The sequence below is a fragment of the Chiloscyllium plagiosum genome, chromosome 5 (genome assembly GCF_004010195.1).
Source record: "Chiloscyllium plagiosum isolate BGI_BamShark_2017 chromosome 5, ASM401019v2, whole genome shotgun sequence".
NCBI classification, from domain to species: Eukaryota; Metazoa; Chordata; class Chondrichthyes; order Orectolobiformes; family Hemiscylliidae; genus Chiloscyllium; species Chiloscyllium plagiosum.
In genome coordinates this window covers 36715546-36737007 of record NC_057714.1, presented here as the reverse complement: position 1 = coordinate 36737007, position 21462 = coordinate 36715546, and the positions used below count along the sequence as shown (strand labels likewise).

The 21462-nt window shown below is 41.1% G+C and overlaps 1 protein-coding gene across 2 annotated transcripts in view; it reads right to left on the bottom strand.

Moving 5' to 3' along the window:
- Positions 1-21462, bottom strand: part of LOC122549803 (thrombospondin type-1 domain-containing protein 7A-like) — a 589911-nt gene that overhangs the window by 138470 nt on the left and 429979 nt on the right. The gene's annotated exons all lie outside the window — the stretch shown is intronic.

Genomic DNA, 21462 nt, shown 5'->3' with positions numbered 1-21462 from the left:
GCTGCAACCTCAATTTGGTAAATTGTCACCTTGCGTTTCCAGGTGCTGACTTCCGTAAGCCTCTTTGGAGTAGGTTTACAAACTGGAGTCTTGGCCACCAAGTGTCTACATCAGAAATTCACAAATATATCCCCCTCGACTGTCTGGGGCATATTGTCAAATGACCAATCTGTCTCTGAGAATGTCAAGCTTCTCAGCCACATAGCTAAACATATATGATGACACCAATAAATTATTCAATGCTGGCAGTGTAATAACATTGCATGCATTCACATTTCAACTGTGGAAACATTCAAGTAGTTCCTTTCTCTTATGAACAAATAGTTAGATCTTGGATTTTATGTGACAGTGAAAAATGAGTACCCATGATTTGGTGGCTTGTTTTACAGCTCTCCCGTTTCAAATTTCCATTGAATTTGAGGGTTCCAAAAATTGGGAATGATGCAAAATGGGCTTTGCTACCACCTATTTTACAAAGTCAAGATCTAAACCTATCTACTGCAGAGGCTCACTTGACATTGAACTGCAGATTGCTGTATTCGAAAAAATTATGACACTCCTTGAACAGACCACTGAGCGTGCAGAGAGCTTGGTGGAATCGATGTGTGGGATACTTGGTGACAATGGCACATAACACCTCTCCGTTGATGTTCCTAGAGTTATGTTGACACAAATTCAGAAATCAGGCTGTGGAGGAAAGCTGCTTTACTCTTCAGAACTCAGAACAGTCTGGATATGATGGGGTGGTGAATAGAAATGGAGGACAGAGTTCATGGTGTTGAAGTTCTTCAACACAATGTTGACTCCAGAAGGCTGTAAAATGCCTAAATAGAAAATGAGGTGCTGTTCCATCAGCTTTTATTGGACTTCAGTGGAACATTGCAGTAGGGTCTGGACAGAAAGGTAAGCATAAAAGATAAATGATGTATTTAACTGGCAAGTGACTGGAAGGTCAGGAGCTTGAGAACTGAGCAGACATATTCTGTAAAGTGGTGTCCTTGTTTACATTTTCTCTTCCCACTGTAGAGGAGACCATATTGTGAATAGTGAATACAGTGAACAAGACTGAGTCAAGTATAAGCAACTTACTGCTTCACCTGGAAGTCTTGGTCAGTGAGGAGAGAGGAGGTACCAGTATAAGAATTAACATCTCCTGGGAATGCATGAGTATGTGCCATAGGAGGAACACTGCAACACTGGAAGAGGAGTAGATCATTTGGCCACTCAAGCCTGTCCCACCATTCAATGAGATCATGGCTGTTCTCGTTAGTAGCCTAACTCCATATACCTGTCTTTGGAACATATCCTTTAATACCTTTGCTAAACAAAACATTTATCGATGACAGGTGTTAAAATTTAACACCTGATTTTGCAGCAACTACGGCTTGTGGAAGAAACTTTCAAACAGATTTACAAGGATGGAGGGTTGGAGGATTTGAGCTAAGGGGAGAGGCTGAACAGGCTGGGGCTGTCTTCTGTGGAGCATCAGAAGCTGAGGGGTGACCTTATAGAGGTTTACAAAATTATGAGGGGCATGGATAGAATAAATAGACAAAGTCTTTTTCCTGGGGTGGGGAAGTCCAGAACAAGAGGACATAGGCCTAGGGTGAGAGGGGAAAGATATAAAAGGGACCTAAGGGGCAACTTTTTCACTCAGAGGGTGGTATGTGTATGGAATGAGCTGCCGGAGGAAGTGATGGAGGCTGGTACAATTGAAACAGTTAAAAGGCATTTGAATGGGTATATGAATAGGAAGGGTTTGGAGGGATATGGGCCAGGTGCTGACAGGTGGGACTAGATTGGGTTCGGATATCTGGTCGGCATGGATGGGTTGAACGAAGGGTCTGTTTCCATGCTGTACATCTCTATGACTCTATCTATACCCTTTGTGTGTAGAAGTGCTTCCTAACATCTCTCCTGAAAGGTCTGACCTTAATTCTCAGACTATGGTCCCTAGTTCTGGAATCCCGAACCAGTGGAAATAGTTTACCTTTACCTACCTGTCTTTTCCTATTAAAATCTTGAAGAATGTGATCAGATTACCCCATAACCTTCAAAATTCTAGAGAAAAAACGGTTTTAATTTGTATAATTGCTGATTGTATTTTAACCCAAGTCCGGGTATCATTCTTGTAAACTATGCTGTATTCCCTCTCAGGCCAATATCAACTTCATAGGTATAGTGTCTAAATCTGCTCACAGAGGAGTCTAATAAGGGTTTTGTATAACTTACAGCATAACCTTTGCATCCATGGGGTGATAAAGGACAGGACAGGGTATCACTGAGGGAATTATTCTTTTGGAATACTAATGGGGAGGGGAGGGGAAGATATTCTGGAATACTGTGTCCAGTTCTAGTCGACGAGTTATAGGAAGTATGTTATTAAGCTGGAGAGGGCTCAGAAGAAATTTGTCAGGGCGTTGCTGGGTATGGAAGGTTTGAGTCATAAAGAGTGGATAAGCCGTGAATTTTTTCATTGGAGCGTAGAAGTTTGTGAGGTGACCTTAATACAAATTTATAAAATAATGAAGGGTATAGATAGGGTTAATGGAAGTTGTCTCTTCCCCAGGATGGGGTATTTTTAAGATAAGAGGAAAAAGATTGAAAAAAGACATGGGGCAAATTTTTACACTGAGGGTGATTTGCATGCAGAATGAACTTCCTGAGTGGGCACAATTACAATGTTTAAAAGCCATGTGGATAGATACATGAATAGGAAAGGTTTGGAGGGATATAGTGAAAGTGGGTACTGCAGATGCTGGAGATTAGAGTCAAGATTAGAGTGGTGCTGGAAAAGCACAGCAGGTCAGCCAGCATCCTAGGAGCAGGAAAATCAATGTTTCGGGCAATAGCCCTTCATCAAGAATGAGGCTGGGAGCCTCAGGAGTGGAGAGATAAATGGAAGGGGGTTGGGGCTGGGGAGGGAGGGAGTTGACAGTGCATAGGTGGATGGGATTCGGGGCGAAAGTGATAGGTCGGAGAGGGGGCAGGAGTGGATAGGTGGGAAGGAAAATTGACAGGTGAGACAGGTCATGAGGATGGTGCTGAGCTGGAAGGTTGGAACTGGGATAAGGTGGGACACTGGAGGAAGAACACCTCATCTTCCTCCTCAGAACCTTTCAACCCCAGGGCATCAATGTGGACTTCACCAGTTTCCTCATTTCCCCTCCCCCCACCTTATCCTAGATCCAACCTTTCAGCTCAGCACCATACTCATGACCTGTACCATCTGTAAATCTTCCTTCCCACCTATCTGCTCCACCCTCCTCTCTGACCTATCACCTTCACCCCACCTCCATCCACCTATTGCACTCTCAACTACCTTCTCCCCAGCCCTATTCCCCCTCCCATTTGTCTCTCCACCCTGGAGGCTCCCTGTCTCATTCCTGATTAAGGGCTTTTGCCCGAAGCGCAATTTTTTGCTCTTTGGATGCTGCCTGACCTGCTGTGTGTTTCCAGCACCACTCTAATCTTGGAGGGATATGGACTAGGAACAGGCAGATGGGACTATTTTAGTTTGGGATTATGTTCAGCATGGACTGGATGGACCGAAGGGTCTGTTTCCGTGTTGTATGACTCTATGTGTTTGATGGTGGCATCATGCTAGAGTTGATGGAAATGAAAAAGGATGATCCTTTAAATATGGAGGCTGATGAAGTGGAAAGTGAGGACAAGGGAAAGCCAGAGCAGAAATTATACACTTACTAGGAAGGTCCTGGGGAGTGCAGCTGAACAAAGAGATCTTGGAGTGCAGGTTCATAGCTCCTTGAAGGTAGAGTCACAGGTGGATCGAACAGTGAAGAAAGTGTTTGGTATGCTTTCCTTTATTGGTCAGAGTATTGAGTACAGGAGTTGGGAAGTCATGTTGCAGCTGTACAGAACATTGGTTAGGCCACTTTTGGAATATTACATGCAATCCTGTCTCTGTCCTGTTGGAAGGATGTTGTGAAACTTGAAATTCTTTCCTTTATTGGTCAGAGTATTGAGTACAGGAGTTGGGAAGTCATGTTGCAGCTGTACAGAACATTGGTTAGGCCACTTTTGGAATATTACATGCAATCCTGGTCTCTGTCCTGTTGGAAGGATGTTGTGAAACTTGAAATTGTTCAGAAAAGATTTACAAGGATGTTGCCAGGGTTGGAGGGTTTTGAGCAATAGGGAGAAGCTGAATAGGCTGGGGCTGTTTTCCCTGGAGCGTTGGAAGCTGAGGGGTGACCTTATAGAGATTTATAAAATTATGAGGGGCAAGGAGAGGGCAAATAGACAAGGTCTTTTCCCTGGGGTAGGGGAATTGAGGGTGAGAGGGGAAAGATATAGAAGGGACCAAAGGGGCAACCTTTTCATGCAGAGGGTGGTGCATGTATGGAATGAGCTGCCGGAGGAAGTGGTGGAGGCTGGTACAATTACAGCATTTAAAAGGCATCTGGATGGGTATATGACTATGAAGGGTTTAGAGGGATACGGGCCAAGAGCTGGCAAAACTGATTAGATTACGTTACGATATCTGGTCAGCATGGACGAGTTGGAGCAAAGAGTCTGCTTTCATGCTGTGTATCTCTATGACTCTCTCACTGGGAGACAAGGAAAGGGTGAGGGCAGAAGAACAGGAAATAGGACAGGCAAGTTGAGAGCCCTGCCAATTAGGATGGGGGCACCCTCAGTCAAAGAAACAGGAAGATTCATTGGAAGTGACATTATGGAAGGTAGTATCATTGCAACAGATGAGACGAAGACAGAAAAGCTGGAGAATGGAATGTAGGCTTTATTGGAAACAGTTTATGAGAAAGTGTAATTGAGGACCTGTTGGTGTCAGTGGCTTGTAAGGAATATTAGCGGATAACCCTTCCCAAGGAAGCAAACAGAAGAGTCAGAGATAGACCTGTTGAAAGTGAGAGAAAGATTGAAATTATAATCAAAATTGATGTATATTTCCAGTTTTGGATCAGAACAGGAAATGATATTGACAAAATCATTGATGTACCATAAAAATTGTTGGCGGGAGCTCAAAAAGGAGAGCAATAAGGAATTGAAGCAAAACTTTACGGTTGCTGGAGATTTGAAATCAAAACAGAAAGCGCTGCAGAAACTCAATAGGTCCAGCGGCAAATGTGGAGAGAGAAACAGACTTAATATTTCAAGCCCAATATGACTCTTTCTCAAAATAAAAGAACACTTCTGAAGATCCGTAACTTGGACTTTAAATGTTAACTGTTTCTCTCTCCACAGACCTGTTGCAATGTTTCTTTGGCATTCTCTGTGTTACATCTCCTGCCAAAACAAAACAGAGGCATAACTAAGGTCTGTGTGTCTACCTGTAACTACACCTTTCATTTGGAGGAACTGATATGAGTTAAAGGAGAAATTGTTGAATAACTGAAGAAGCTCAGTCAGGCAGAGGAAGATGGTGGTGGAGGATGGGGGCTGTTTGGGCCTCCATTGAAGAAAGAAATGGACAGTCCTCAAACTATTCTGGTGTACGGATGTGTAGAGGGATTGGACGATGGTAGTGGAAGAGGAGGTGGATAGAAGCCAGGAAACTGGAAGGTGTTAAATTTCTTTAAATTAAGAATGTTAGTAGGAAGATGAGGGGAGAGAAAACAGAGTCAAAATCAGAAGAAACAGGTTCAGTAGGGCAGAAACTACGGGTCTGTCAGGAAACTTCTCTTCATGAATTTTGAGAAGAAGGTAGAAGTGGGATGTGTGGGGTTGGGTGCCAATGAAATGGAATGCTATGGAGGGAAGATCTCCTGAAAAGAAGAGGTCAATAACAGTCCTGGGAACAATGGCTCAAGGTTCAGTGAAGGGATCATGGACCAGGGAGACAGGAAGAAGTGCCTGAGAATTTATGCTCAAGTCTCTGGAAGGTAGAGGTTGGTACACCAGATGATAACAACATCATCTTTGTCAGGAAGTTTTCATAATTAAGCCAGGAATAAGCCTGAGTGAACAAACTATAATAAATTCAGAGGAAAACACGTTAGTCCAAGGGGAGCAGAGATATTGAGATGGCCACTGTCACTCTGACAGTTCCAGCTGAAAGATCAAGAAGCTGGCCATTCAGGCAGGTAGAGTTGTCTGAATAGCATCATTGTATATGTCAGCTCTTAACTCTGTAATTTCTAAGTAGGGTAGTTTGCTGAAGATAGAAATGTGTTGCTGGAAAAGCGCAGCAGGTCAGGCAGCATCTAGGGAACAGGAGAATCGACGTTTCGGGCATTAGCCCTTCTTCAGGAATGAGGAAGGGCTAATTCCTCATTCCTGAAGAAGGGCTAATGCCCGAAACGTCGATTCTCCTGTTCCCTAGATGCTGCCTGACCTGCTGCGCTTTTCCAGCAACACATTTCCATCTCTGATCTCCAGCATCTGCAGACCTCACTTTCTCCTCCTAGTTTGCTGAAGATGCCTAACTGAAGCCAATGTCTGTCTTCTTCCAGCACCTTTCAACAGCTTGCTTCAGTCACTGCAATATTAGAAAACACTGGTGCAGATGGACAGGTGCAATTAGTGCAATGCAGAAAGGAACTCTTCAGAGATCACAGAGCACAAGAAGAAGTGAAAATGATTCAGACCCACATTCAAATAAAATTAATCTTTGAATAAACAACATTCTGCTGGAACAAGAGAAGTTTAAGTATGAATTAAAGTATACCATGAAGAATAGCAAAATATGTGAGGCTAGATTGCTTGAGCTCTTTCAGTCTGGTGCTCAACAGTAAAACTATTCTACATGAATGATGTGAGTGTCTACACACATTAGTGTGCTTTAAGTTGCTTCAATGCATTACATTTGGAAACACTAACCTACTGCACACAATACCCATATTTCAACACAATGTACAGGCTCAAATCAGAAAAGAAATAGGAGAATGTGGGACACAAATCTAATTTGCATCTTAATGTATAAATATCCTCCTAACATTTTAATTAAAGGACACTGTTGGCACACATTCCCTATTTGATAAGCTATACCTGACTCAGCATGCTAATGCTGGTGCTGATATAATTGTTCAAATTGGAAGAGCACCCCTTTCCTTAGAACGAACAATTATTCCAAGGTGAGTCAGAAAATGTACCCATGCACTTCCTTTCCTTCAGCACTTATTGCACATATGTACAGTCACATGAAAATATTTAAAGCATAATTTGTTTTATATACATTAAGGTTTAAGGTTGTGGTTTAAATTGCGATTTTTTTTAGTAAAGGGAAGTGACTCTCAAAGTATCTCTGTTTCAATATTGTTTCTTCTGGAAATTAGTGTACAATTTTCTTTTGTAACTACCCATGGGACATGTGTTAATCGTTCCTGAGTAAGCATCCTAATGGAACTGCAATCACATTAGAATGGTATCAACACACTTAACTACAGGCAGCAACCATGCAAGGATCATTTAACTTGTATCACAGTAAGCTGTAAAATTTAGAACAATGAACCTGTCTGAATAAACTGAGAGAGGTTTCAATCTTTCTAATGTTAATCTTTTACTCAGTGATCACTCAGAAATCTATTTCAGTGACTATTATTCTATTGAGAGCATTTTTGTAAAATCTGGGTCAGTGTTTATGATTGGGGCTCCATTAAAAATATAAAAGTTACCATAATCACGGCAGATCATAGGCTCTCATTCGAGAGGGGGGACTGGTTGTGAGTTCAATAAGAGGGTTCACTACGTCTCAGACAAGGAGTGAGGCTGATGGATAATCTCATGGTAACCTCAGCCAGTACTGGAATTAAACCCATTGTTGTAGGTGTCAATCTGCATTACAAATCAACTGCTTCGTCAAAACAACTAACCAATCTCCATAAAGATAATTGTTTTGCATATATTTGCTTTTCCCAAATTTGGCATTATGTAAAATACAAATTGGGAAAAAGAAGTATTATGTCTTGGTTGTGCTAGTGTTGTCTTATTTGAGGACCACTTTCAAAATTTCACATAATTGATTTTTGAGAGTAACTTTGAAATAACAGGGGGGACAGACTAGATTAGACCAGTCAGCTGTCTTAATTGAGTGCTTAGTCACATGTTTTGCAATTTTGTGAACTTGAATTGAATATAAATGTATAAAACAACTACAGGGAGATATAATATTTAGCACTAGACTGGATCTTAACTATTGAACAAATGGAGCATGACACATTGCGGTTTAACACAACCTAACCCAAACAATAAAATCTAATGATGTTGTTGTGCAAAATGCAGGGGAGTCACCTTTGACATGAAATCTAATTTTATCTTCATATTATAGTACCATAAAAGTACTTTGACTAATTTATTGTCATATTTGTCATATAAATTGTTTTAAATCATTTTTAATGGCTACTTACTTAAAATATTGCTTTAAAAACTGTTTTTAAGGTTATTCCACTTCCAAGAGGTGGCCAAGACAAATAGCAAAAAAACGCTCTTGCATGTAATCTGCCCCATTGGTTAAAGAAACTTTGTTGGAGGTCTGGATGCAGCTGTTTTATCTTAAGGATTGTCCATCTTGAACAGCAACACATCAACATCAATCTTTTAATTGACACAGTTTAGACCTACAACATTCACTCAATGGGGTGAGTGGGTTAATCATGAATTCATGATCATGTAACTTGATGAAATGCAAGTCATAATTTGTGATCATTCATTTAACAGTTCAACACAAGGCTAAGATTTAACCAGTATTTTATGGATATCAGAATCCAGGTGGCTTAATCGTGATGTCTTTCTTTCCTTTATTCATTCACTGGATGTGCCAGGCAGCATTTATTGCCCATCCCTAATCAGCCAGAGGGCAGTTAAGTGTCAACCACTTTGCTGTGAGTCTGGAGTCCCATCTCGGCCAGACCAGGGAAGGACAGCAGTTTCCTTCCTTAAAGGACATAAGAGAATCAAATGAGCTTTTCTGATAATCAACAATGGATTCATGGTCATCATTCAACTTTTAATTCCATTTATTTATTGAATTTAAATTCCACCACCTGCTGTGATGGGATTCGAACGCAGGTCTCCAGAGCATTATCTGGGTCAATAGTCTAGCCATAATACCGCGAGGCCATCACCTAGCTTAAAATGTTGGACAGGAAAATGGGGAAACTTCCTCTACTATTTGTCACAGAAACATTACAATGATAAAACAGAAATAGATTGTTCTGTCCCTTCAGCCTTCTCATGGATAATCATCCACCTCCATGCCACTTTCCTGCACTCTCCACATATGCCTCATGGCAAAAGTACTTTGAAATGTATTAATATGTGTTGAACTTTATTAATGATTGCACTTCCACATCCCCCTGGAGTACAGAATTTCAAAGATAAGTTCTCCACATCTCAGTTTTAAATGATTTGCCTTTTATTCCAAAACTGAGTGCTCTGGTTCTTGATCCCATCGCTAAGGAAAGCATCATTTCTGCATCTATTCTGTCTTTTCTCTGGAGTTTTTTTCAAGTTCCTACAAGATTTCCTCTAAATTCTCTAAGTTCCACTGAATCTAATCTCCTCAATTTCTCCCCACAGGACACTCCCACTAACCCAGGAATCAATAAACATTCACTGTACTCAACTTATTGTAATTATATTCTTCCTTCAGCCAGAATTGCACATAAAATTTCCAGTTGTGGTCTCAGCAGCATTCAATAGGATTGAAGCATGTCCTCTTTGCTTCTGTACTCACTTTACAACTATTGTCTAGTGACCTATAAATCACTCCTACCAACATTTGAGACATTTTGTAGTTTCTTAGCTCCAGGCAAACAGATTCTGCATCCTTTTTTTCCAAAATGGAGATCCTTTCTCACTAATCTATATCCTCTCCTTATTGTCTATATTACCCAACTTCCTGAATATCAATAGCTTTTAAGAAATAGTTCCAGTTCTGGTCACCCTGCAGCCATGTTTTCATATAGTACCAAATGAATGTTTTTTTATACTCACCAGAAAGAATGGAAAGGACCTCAGATTAACAATTTACTTATAAGATATCACAAGAGCTAGTACTGAACTGACAAAATGGAAGATCTGTTAGGTTCATTTTATGATGCAAAATAGGCAGTGTCTAACAGAAGCAGTGCCAGAGGGAGTACAAGTATTGAACTTGAATCCTCTGTCTCATTGATAAAGAGGTCTCTGATAAATCCTAAGAAGAGGATCAGCAGATAGACAGAACATGTGCCAACACTGGCCTGTAGCAGTGCAATGGAACTGATGGGGTTGTTGATGAGGCTGTGGTGAGAAAGTGAATAAACTAATCAAATTCTCCAATTTTGTTTTGGCAGAAGGTACAGCATACTCAATTTGTTCCAATGTTCAGGCAGCCACCAAAAACAGCTAAAACCCTTAAGGAGCAGCATGACAGTAATCATTTGCATATTACAGATTAGAGGCAGGGTTGAAACTTTATTGCTGGAACAGCACAGCAGGTCAGGCAGCATCCAGGGAACAGGAGATTCGACGTTTCGGGCACAGGCCCTTCTTCAGGAATGAGCAGAGAGTGTTCAGCAGGAGAAGATAAAAGGTAGGGAGGAGGGACTTGGAGGAGGGGAGTTGGAAATGTGATAGGATTAGAGGCAGGACCTTGTGCTCGGATGTTGGGATTCATTATGCCTGTTTTATATCACCATGATGAGCAAGATACATTTCTGGTACAACTCCAATATATTCACCCAGGTTACGCATGCAAATCTCAACAGCGGCTTTTGCATAGATGATCTCAGCATATAAAAATAAGTGTAAATATAGAGCCAAGCCTATAAATCCACCCGAAATGTGGTATGGCATAGAAATATAATATCAACTACTTGCAAATATTATTGCATCTTTAACACTGCAAGATGACTCATGGAATGATTATTTGACTAAATTTAACATATGCCAAAAATGTAGTAAAAGAGGAAGATTTTAAGGAGTATTTTGGGGTGGCACAATGGTTAGCACTGCTGCCTCTCAGTGCCAGCGACCCAGGTTCAATTCCACCCTCGGGCGAATGTCTGTGTGGAGTTTGCACATTCTCCCTGTGTCTGTGTGGGTTTCTGCTAGGTGCTCTGGTTTCCTTCCATAGTGTAAAGCTATGCAAGTTAGGTGGATTCGTCATACTAAATTGCCTATAGTGTTCAGGGATATGTAGGTTAGGTGCATTCGCCATGGGAAATGCAGATTTACAGAAGAGGGTAGGGGGATGGGTTTGGGTGCGATGCTCTTTGGAGATTTAGTGTGGACTTGTTGGGCCGATTGGTCTGTTCCCACACAATAAGGATTCTACTCAAGCCATATTGGGAGAAGAGACAGCAATGAGTTGGAATGATCTGGAGCAAAAACAAAGTCAGTCTTTACTTATTAAATCGCTGAAGATATAACCTCCATAGGAGAGGCAAGAATCAGTAAAATATAAATTTCTCAGAACTTAATTCTCCACTATCCTGCCACTGATCCACTAAAACAAATTTGAAAATTGGGGGCGGGGGTATCATTTCATCAGTTGGAATGTTTAGGGTGGGGACCCCGTCATTCCTCTATCTTCACCCACTTAAATTGACACTGAGAATACTGGTGGATGGACTTGCTGCCCAGAGATATTTGAGGTGTTTAATTGAGCAATTGCTGTCCTCTTGGCATGCAACCAACAGCAGGCAGGAGAGCTGCCACATGAGAGAAACCCAATAAACAGCTGATTGACAGCTTTCCCTGTGGCCTCCAGGGAGAGGGGTGCTCTCCTGCTTCAAGGCACTCAGACTGATTTGGCACCAAGAAAAGGCAGGCGACTCTTTGAGAGACAGCCTCTGCCTTTGCCTCCCAGCCCTGTCCAATGCCTGTGTTCCCCTTAATGCAGTCATTCACCTTTGGGGTTGGAACCCATATTGATGTGATACTGCCCGGTAGATGCATAATATGATGGAACGTTCCAAAACGTTGGGCTTTCACCGGACCAGCAACAAGCAGGCAAAACCTCTGTCACTTGAATTGCATTTTGCCCACGGAGAGATTTGCACACAAATATAAGAATTTTAAATGTGTAGCATTATTTAACAGTACTAAAACTTGGTTTATCTGCATAGATGTGAAGGATGCAAAACACGGCCTACTTGGGTTATTTACCCTGAAGCTGGTTGGCTCATTTCAATTAAGTGGAAATGTGGGCTTCATGGGAAAGGCAAATTACATGTAATTTTATGCATTTACTGCAGGGAAGGGACTGTTTAGAACAAAACAAATTTTAACTTATAATACTCGAATATGGCTTCGTGTTTGGCAGTATTCCACTTACAATTCCGTTTTCATCATCACCCATGAATAAGCCAGCCAAATTTGTTACTGCTTGACAACGTTTACTCATTTCGATATTAAAGCAGTGGAACTAATCGAAGTGACACTTTGTATAAGTAGTCTCAATGTGAAGCAGCAACATCGAACACACTGTCTTCAATTCCAACTCCACAGTCATTCATTTAAGTGAAACAACTGCAGGCATATTGTTTACAGTTCGACTGAAATCTTTGCACATTTGCATTAAAACAATTACATTGGTCAGTTATTGCATACTGGAGTTTCAAAACCAAGGAGCAAAATTGTGAAGAGCTAAATTTATGTATTAGTCCCATCTCTGCTGGTGTTTCACTGCAGTTTGCCACTGATGAATCACTCCTTCTCCTCCTTTGGTAGCAGCTTTGCAGGAGCAATCCAACTGTGCTATACAGCTTCCCCCACCCAGCACACACACATACAAAACAACAGTTGGTGTTTATCCTATAAACGGTATCTAGGCAACCCCGTTGGCTAACCATAAATTGTACTTTTATGTGGGCTTTTTCTGCTTCAACTACAAAATTGCCTGCAGTTTTATTTCCCTCAAAATGTATATGCAATCCACAGTTACTGCTGGGTTATTTTAGGCAGCTTGGCATGGCAGGAACAATGACAGCCAGGCCCACTTAATCATGGGAGATACCCCACATCCTGGAGGCAGGAAAACCTCCCCCGGTTCTTCGGAGGATGGGAAAGCTGCTGCTGCGGCATTCCCAGCCGCCCCCAGTGGGATGTATCTTTGGCTCACTAATGTACCAATTGACAACTATTACCCAACAGCTACAATAATTTGGTGGTGGCTCAGAAATTAAATGGAGACTGCCCGGGTCTCCTTGGTCCATGGGAGATTGCCAGGAAAACCGTCTGGGCTTGCCAGTAGCCTTTCTGGGAAGGGCTCCTCACTACTAGGCACTCCATGCACAACTGAGGAACCTGTATTGGGCAGAAGCTGGCCACTGAGACACAGCTCTCTTTCCTCTCTCAACATCCACTCACCACTCCACTCACCTGGCCGAGAGCTGCTCTGTAATCCTGGCTAGGGGGTGCGTGCAGTACTGCTAGGAGCCACCATGCCCACTATTGGCATGAGCAGTTGCCTGCCTCTAATTGGCCAGCAGTGGGGATCTTCATCATTGAGAAGACCCAATGAAAGCCAATTAAATAACTGAAGGACTCTCCCCATTAAACTGACAGGTTTCCTCCCGGTTCTCAGGCCAGTGGGTGAGATCCCTGTCAGTCCAAAAATATCCTGGCCATTGTATTTGAGTGATTTGCTACATAGAGTCATAGTCATAGAGATGTACAGCATGGAACAGACCCTTTGGTCTAACCTGTCCATGCTGACCAGATATCCCAACCCAATCTAGTTCCACCTGCCAGCACCTAGCCCATATCCCTCCAACCCTTTCCTATTCATATACCCATCCAAATGCCTTCTAAATGCTGAAATTGTACTAGTCTCCACCACTTCCTCTGGTAGCTCATTCCATACACGTATCACCCTCTGTGTGAAAAGTTGCCCCTTAGGTCTCTTTTATATTTTTCCCCTCTCACCCTAAACCTATGCCCTCTAGTTCTGGACTCCTCCACACCAGGGAAAAGACTTTGTCTATTTATCCTATCCATGCCCCTCATAATTTTGTAAACCTCTATAAGGTCACCCCTCAGCCTCTGACGCTCCAGGGAAAACAGTCCCAGCCTGTTCAGCCTCTCCCTATAGCTCAAATCCTCCAACCCTGGCAACATCCTTGTAAATCTTTTCTGAACCATTTCAAGTTTCCAATAAGAAGGAGACCAGAATTGGACGCAATATTCCAACTGTGGCCTAATCAATGCCCTGTACAGCCGCAACAAGACCTCCCAACTCCTATACTCAATACTCTGACCAACAAAGGAAAGCATACCAAATGCCTTCTTCACTAATCTGAGGTAATCTTCTTCGCTATCCACTACACCTCCAATTTTGGTGTCATCTGTAAACTTACTAACTTACTCTTATGCTCGCATCCAAATCATTTATATAAATGATGAAAAGTAGAGGACCCAGCACTGATCCTTGTGGCACTCCACTGGTCACAGGCCTCCAATCTGAAAAACAACCCTCCACCACCTTCTGTCTTCTACCTTTGAGCCAGTTCTGTATCCAAAGATGTGCAGGTCAGGTGAATTGGCCATTCTAAATTGCCCATAGTGTTGGGTCTGGGTGGGTTACTCTTTGGAGGGTCATTGTGGACTTGTTGGACCAACGGGCCTGTTTCCACACTGTAGGGAATCTAATTTCTTACTTGACCTTCGTAGATGTTGAAGAAGCTTTGCAGAGACAAGAGCTCAGTTATTCCCTACAGAGTATCAACCCTTTAAACTGCTTTTGTCAGCACAATATTAATGAGGCTGATCCACTTCCCCTTCTGGTCCATGGTAATCTCCAGGATGTGGTTGGTGGAAGACACTGCAATGGTAATGTTTTTCAAAATCATGAGGAGATGTTTGGATTTTCTCTCTTCTTGAAGAAGCTCATTACCTGGCACTTGTGCAACACAAATATTACTTGCTACTTATGATCCTGAACCTGAGGATCATCAATATTTTGCTGTATGCATCCATGAACTATTTCAATTTCTGTACAGCAGAAGTGAAATTGAGCATTCTGCAATCACTGATGAACGACCCACATCTGACTTTATAAAAGTAGGCAATGCCATTGATGAAACAGTTGAAAATATCTGAGTCAAGAACAATACCTTGAACAGGTCTCAGAGTGAAGTCCTGCAGCAGATAAAAATTGGCATCCCACAATCACAACCATCTTCCTTTGAGCTAATTATGACTCCCACCAGTGGAAGATTTCTCTCTGATTGTCATTAACTGCAATGTTACATATTCAGTCAAATGCTGCTTTTAAGCCAAAGGCAGTCACTGACACTTCATCCATACAGTTCAGCTCTTTGACCCATATTTGGACTAAGTCTGTAATGAGATCAGGGACTGGGTGGCCTTGCTGCAACTAGCATTTTGATGAGCAGATATTGCTGTGTGAATTCCACTGTTCTGCATTTTGCTGAGAATAAAAGAATGGGACAATAATTAGCAGTAATGGATTTGTCTCCTTTTTTGGCTGAGATCCACCCAGCCAATTTTTCACTGTTGGGTAAATGCTACTGTTGCCATTGTAGTGAAAAACTTGAAAAGAGGCACCACTAATTCTGTAGCACAGGTCTTTATGGATGTTGTCAAGAAAAACCCAGACTGTCAGAGAATGGCGGGAAGGAGGTCAGCATTTTCATCGGTTAGAGGAGCAAGGGAAAATAACACTGTCAGAGGTGAGGGTGGAGAACAATGTTGGGGTGAGAGAGAGAGCAGAGCAATGTTAGAGCAATTTTGCCGAGCAGAGGCTGATAGCCAAGTTCAATACCCATGAGGATGGCCTCAACCGGGACCTTGGGTTCATGTCATACTGCAGATGACCCCATTGCACTATACACTCTCTCTTACACACACAGACACACATACAGACACACACACACACAAACAGACACACACACACACACTCCTGTATACACTTGGAAGTCGCCACTGATGATGTTACCTAGCCAGGTAATGAAACGTCTGGATATTAAACCTACAGCTCAGTGAGCAAACCTACACCCTACACTCCTGTATATTTGCACACTAATGCAGATCCTCTCTCTTGCACAAGCTCTCTCTCTCATGTTCCACAAACACATGATAAAGAGTCAGTGCCTCGAAGCTAGTACTTCCAAATAAACCTGTCAGACTATAATCTGGTGTTGTGTGATTTCTAACTTTGTCCAACCCAGTCCAGCATCAGCACCTCCAAATCAGGAGTTACGGAGGAAGACTGAACACTCCAGGTGAAGGAGGGACGTTCCAGTGTAAAATGGTGAGGTGTGCCTCCTGACCATGTCGATGCTCAACTCCTGCTGGAGCAAACATTGGAAATTGATGGTAAGAGGCCAAATTAAATTGTAGTCTGCTTCAGAAATGCTCTCTCTGATACCAATCTTAACATCTGGGGCCTACTATACAAGTCAAAAGGCTTCTGTACTATAAGCAAATGTGCAAAAGCAAACATTTTAACATCTCATCTGAAGAGTGGCCTATCTAAGACTGGCTCCTTTAACAGTACATCACTCAGTACTACCCTGAAGAGCTGGTCTATATTATTTGCTAATGGCTTTAGAATGGGTCTTGAAACTACAACCTTCTATCTCAATGCTGAAATAGATACCACTGAAAAAAGATCTACACCAGTGAGAGGCAGAGAAACCAATTAGTTATGAATTAATCTTCCATGATTCATCCACTTTCCATGATCCATCAGATTGTGGTCATTCTCAAATTGTCAAAAATTGACACAAGCCTGGATTTTTGTAAGTTAATAAATTGAACAATAATGCCTTGCTTTGCTAAGTAGGTATATAGGGTTTTACTTCATGCATTACAGGAAAGGTAACAGTTTACTTACCAAAATGGAATGCCATGGATGAAACATTCTCAGCTTGGACCATTCAGTGTACAAGTTTTAAAAATACATTTTTCAAATGTAAGCTTTGCTAGCAGGGCCAACATCTATTGCCCATCTCTCAATGCCATGGTAAGTGGTAAGCTTTCTTCTTGAACGGTTCCATCCATTGGGGAAATCATTCCACAGGACTGATAGTGGCAAATGAGGAACAGTGATATATGCCTAAGTCAAAATGGTGCGTGACTTAAGATAGGAAGTTAGAGGTGATGGGACTCCCTTATATCCACATCACACATCCTTCTGGGCAACATAGTTTGCGTGTATTGGAAGTATTGCTGAAGAAGTCTAAGTGTACCTATACTTAATACACTGTATTCTTACCAGGCCAAACATGGAGAGGATTAATATTTAGATTAGAGGATAAAGTGCTGATCAGACACAGTTTTGGCCAGGATGCTGACAAGTTTCTTGAATGTTGTTGCAGCATTATCCATCGAGGCAATAGAATGTTAATCTATTACATTCTAACTTGTGCTCTGCAACACTTACTAACTTCAAAAGTGCTTAATTAGCTGTGAAACATTTTGGGATATGCTAAGGTTGTAAATGGTGCTCTATAAAATGCAGTCATGATTCGGAGATGCCGGTGTTGGACTGGGGTGTACAAAGTTAAAAATCACACAACACCAGGTTATAGTCTAACAGGTTTAATTGGAAGCACACTAGCTTTCGGAGCGACGCTCCTTCATCAGGTGATTGTGGAGGGCTCGATCGTAACACAGAATTTATAGCAAAAATTTGCAGTGTGATGTAACTGAAATTATACATTGAAGAATTGATTGTCTGTATCAATTCTTCAATGTATAATTTCATATTACATCACACTGCAAATTTTTGCTATAAATTCTGTGTTACGATCGAGCCCTCCACAATCACTTGATGAAGGAGCGTCGTTCCGAAAGCTAGTGTGCTTCCAATTAAACCTGTTGGACTATAATCTGGTGTTTTGTGATTTTTAACTTTATAAAATGCAGGTATTTCTTTGCCGGTTTTGGAGAGATTTTAAGGAATCAGGAAGAGAAGTCGCTTGCCAGAGAATACCCAGCATCTGTCATGCTCTACTATCCACAGCATATGGCCATATGACGAATGAGAAGGAGGTCATTTGGCTCATTGAGTCTGCTCTGCCAGATCTAATAATCCTCAACTCCTGCCTTATTCCCATTATACTTGATTCCTTTATTAAGATCTATCTGTTCAAGCAATTAATATACTTAATAATCTAGCCTCTATAACCCATTGTGGTGAAGAATTCCACAGATCCCTTATCCATTGAGAGAACATATTCCTTCTCTGTCTAAGATCCCTTATTCTGAGGTTATGCACTCTCACCCTTGCCTTTCTACAAAGTGAAGTGATCTCTCAGCATCCAACCTGTTAAGCCTCTTTTAAATCTTATGCATTTCATAAAGATTGCATCTCATTATTTTAAACTTCAATGAGGACAGGCAACTTATTCCACCTTGTTTCATAAGAAAGTTCACCCAAGCCTGGGATCAACCTTATGAAAACCTAGCCACACCAATATATCTTTGATTAGAAAAGGGGACTAAAAATGCTCATAGTATTCCAGATTTAATTCAACTAGTGACCTGTATAGTTCTAGCAAGAATTCCCTATTTCTATACTCCATTTCTTTTGAAATAAAGGTCAACATTCCATTTGCCTTTGCTATTACCTGCTGAACTTGTATACTACCTTTTTGTAATTTATGCAAGAGGAGCCCCAATTCCTTCTGTACTGAATCTAAATAATATTCAGTTCCTCGATTTTCCTCCTAAAGTGCCAAACCTCAGATTTTTCCACATTATAGTCTCTCTCTCAAATGTTTACCAATTCAGTTAACTTGTCTATATTCCTCTGAAGATTCTTTTTGTCGTCATCATCATTACTTGCTTTTTAATGCCATCCACAAACTTGGTTATAGTAGTCACTTGTCACATCCAAATCATTAATATACAATTAAAGTAACTGCGATTCCAGCTTTGGTCCTTACATCACTCCATTAGTTACAGGTGAAAATTCCCCCCTTACCTCAACTCATTGCCTTCTATTAGTTAGCCAGTTGACTATTCATGCTGATATACTACCCCCAAATCCATGGATTGTTATCCTATTAAATAGCTTTACCTACATTATCTTATCATCTGCCTTTTGGAAATTTATGTGGATGATTCCATTTGGTTTCTGTTCAATGGTGATAGCACTGGATTTATATGTATGAGTAGATAATGTGACTGAATGCAACAGTTATTCAAGCTCTTCTTGAATACAGAAGGGTGAGTTTTAGCTGATAGTTTTCAGCCCAAATCTGATTGCTGTCCAGTTTTTGTTGTATGCAAACATGGACTGCTCAGTTATCTTCGAAAGTGCAAATGAAACTGAACATGGTGTAATCATTAGTGTATAGCCCCAGTTCTGAATCTATGGTGGAGTCAGTCATTGGTGAAGCATTGAAGATGATTGGGTTAAGGACACTGCACCACTATTGGAAGAGTTTCATGTTTGGTCTCCAGCAACCATTATTAACTCCCTAGTGTCATTCTAGACACTAGAGATTTTACCTTTAACTGACTTCAGTTTTACAAAAGTTTATTGTACTGCACATATTGTACATAATGAGTGAGAAAGTGTTAAAACCAGTTGGTGGTTTGGGCACTGCTAGTTTGAATGTTACAGAAAGTTGCCTGTGAAGCAGGAATTGAAAGGCCAAATACTTAAGGACAATTCTTGATTTTAAAAAAATGTTGTGCTTGAACCTTAAGTTTGTAATTTGTACTGCTGGCCAAGTTAGATGCATTCACAGTGCAGCCAGACAGGTTGATAGTCAACCTGCAAATCCTTCAAACACCAAAGGCAAACATTCACAGAGGAGAGGTGCCTTGCTAGCCAATCGATAGAAAGAAATTTGGAACCCCCATCAACACCACCATAGCTGCAGACTAAAACTTGTATTTAAAAGTGCATATTGCTGCAGTGGACCCACCTATTCCATATTGGAAAATGAGTTATGATATGGTTAGACAAAGGCTTCGGTCCCATTCTCAAAGGAGAACTTCTCATGCATTGTGTGACTGCTTTCAACATTTTACACTAATTCAATCTGTCTCTTCTACATCAGATGGTCATTAACTGCTACTGGTATAGGATTATGAACTGTTGTATTTGGTGAGCTCTAAGAGGATTTGATTTGATGCTACCCAAGATACACTTACACAGTATGCATAATGACAGAAGACAGGAGACTTTTTATCAAATATTTGAAACCAAGTAGCAGAGGTGAAATGCTTGCACTAACAGATAGAATGGATAGTCGGAGTCTTTTTTCCAGGGTAGAAATGTCAATTACAAGGGAACATGTGTTTAAGGTAAGAGGGGGTAATTTTAAAGGAGTTGAGAGGGGCAAATGTTTTTTACACAGAGGTTGGTAAGTGCCTGAAATAGGGTGCCAAAGGAGGTGGCAGAAGTAAATACAGTAGCAACATTTGAGAGGCCTCTTGACAGATACATGAAAAGGCAGGGAATACTGAGGAACCTTGATTATCCAAGTATCAATTATCCAAATTTCAGATTATCTGAAGAAGATATCAAGGCCCTGCAAAAAGATAATTGTATTCAATTTACATCTACTGAAGAACATGTAAAAACACTGGCAAAAACAAAGAAACACAAGCAGCTCAAGGATTAGCGATTGGATATCTTTTAGGTAAGAATTAGTTACACAGCCCTTTGCAGTGTTTTTCCCGGGCCTGTCATGAAAAAAATAGCAGAGAACGTAAATGCATGCGCAAGGCGGTGCATCTGTCTTTCTATCGCGACAATGAGTTCCCAGAAACTGACAATGCTTTTGCGATCATAGAAGCTTCTTGGGACCTTGTTTAATGCTGGGATTTCATATACAGTACAGTGCTTATGAGATGGTAATGATTTAGTCTTTCTCAGTTTAACCTGTAATTTGCAGAATGCAAAGATTACTTTATTTAAATAGCATACTCATTAGGATTATAGATTTAAACAAATTCTCTAGTAGAGCACAGCATTAGATCAGCATGGTTTCCCTTGTTTAAAATAAACTGATTATCTGAATAATCAATTATCTGAATGAAATAGTGCCCGCCCATCTTGTTCAGATAATCAAGGTTCCTCTGTAGAGGGATATGGGCGTCACAGAGACAAAACGTTTTTAGTTGAGGAAAGTGTCATCTGTCAGCGCAGGCTTGATTGGCTGAAGGGTCTGTTCTTATACTATGGCAAAAGTGAGGACTGCAGATGCTGGAGATCAGAGTCGAGATTAGAATGGTGCTGGAAAAGCACAGCAGGTGCTGCTTGGCCTGCTGTACTTTTCCAGCACCACTCTAATCTCGACTCTGCTCTTGTATTATACTGTTCTTTATTCTAACCTGCTCTTAATATGGCTCTTATTAAATAATCTAGGGTCGACAGTTTGCAAATAAACAAACAGGAGAGTCAGGTGATAACAGTAAGCATTAGAAACAGAAATCTTACCACACCGGTACAAATGCTTTGTCAATATTTAAACAAGAATCTGAAGAGAATTGTTCTCCTGCAACACAGACTGAAGTTAAAGGAGATTTCAATCACCGATTTAAATCATCCTGAAAAATTCCCCTTTTAAC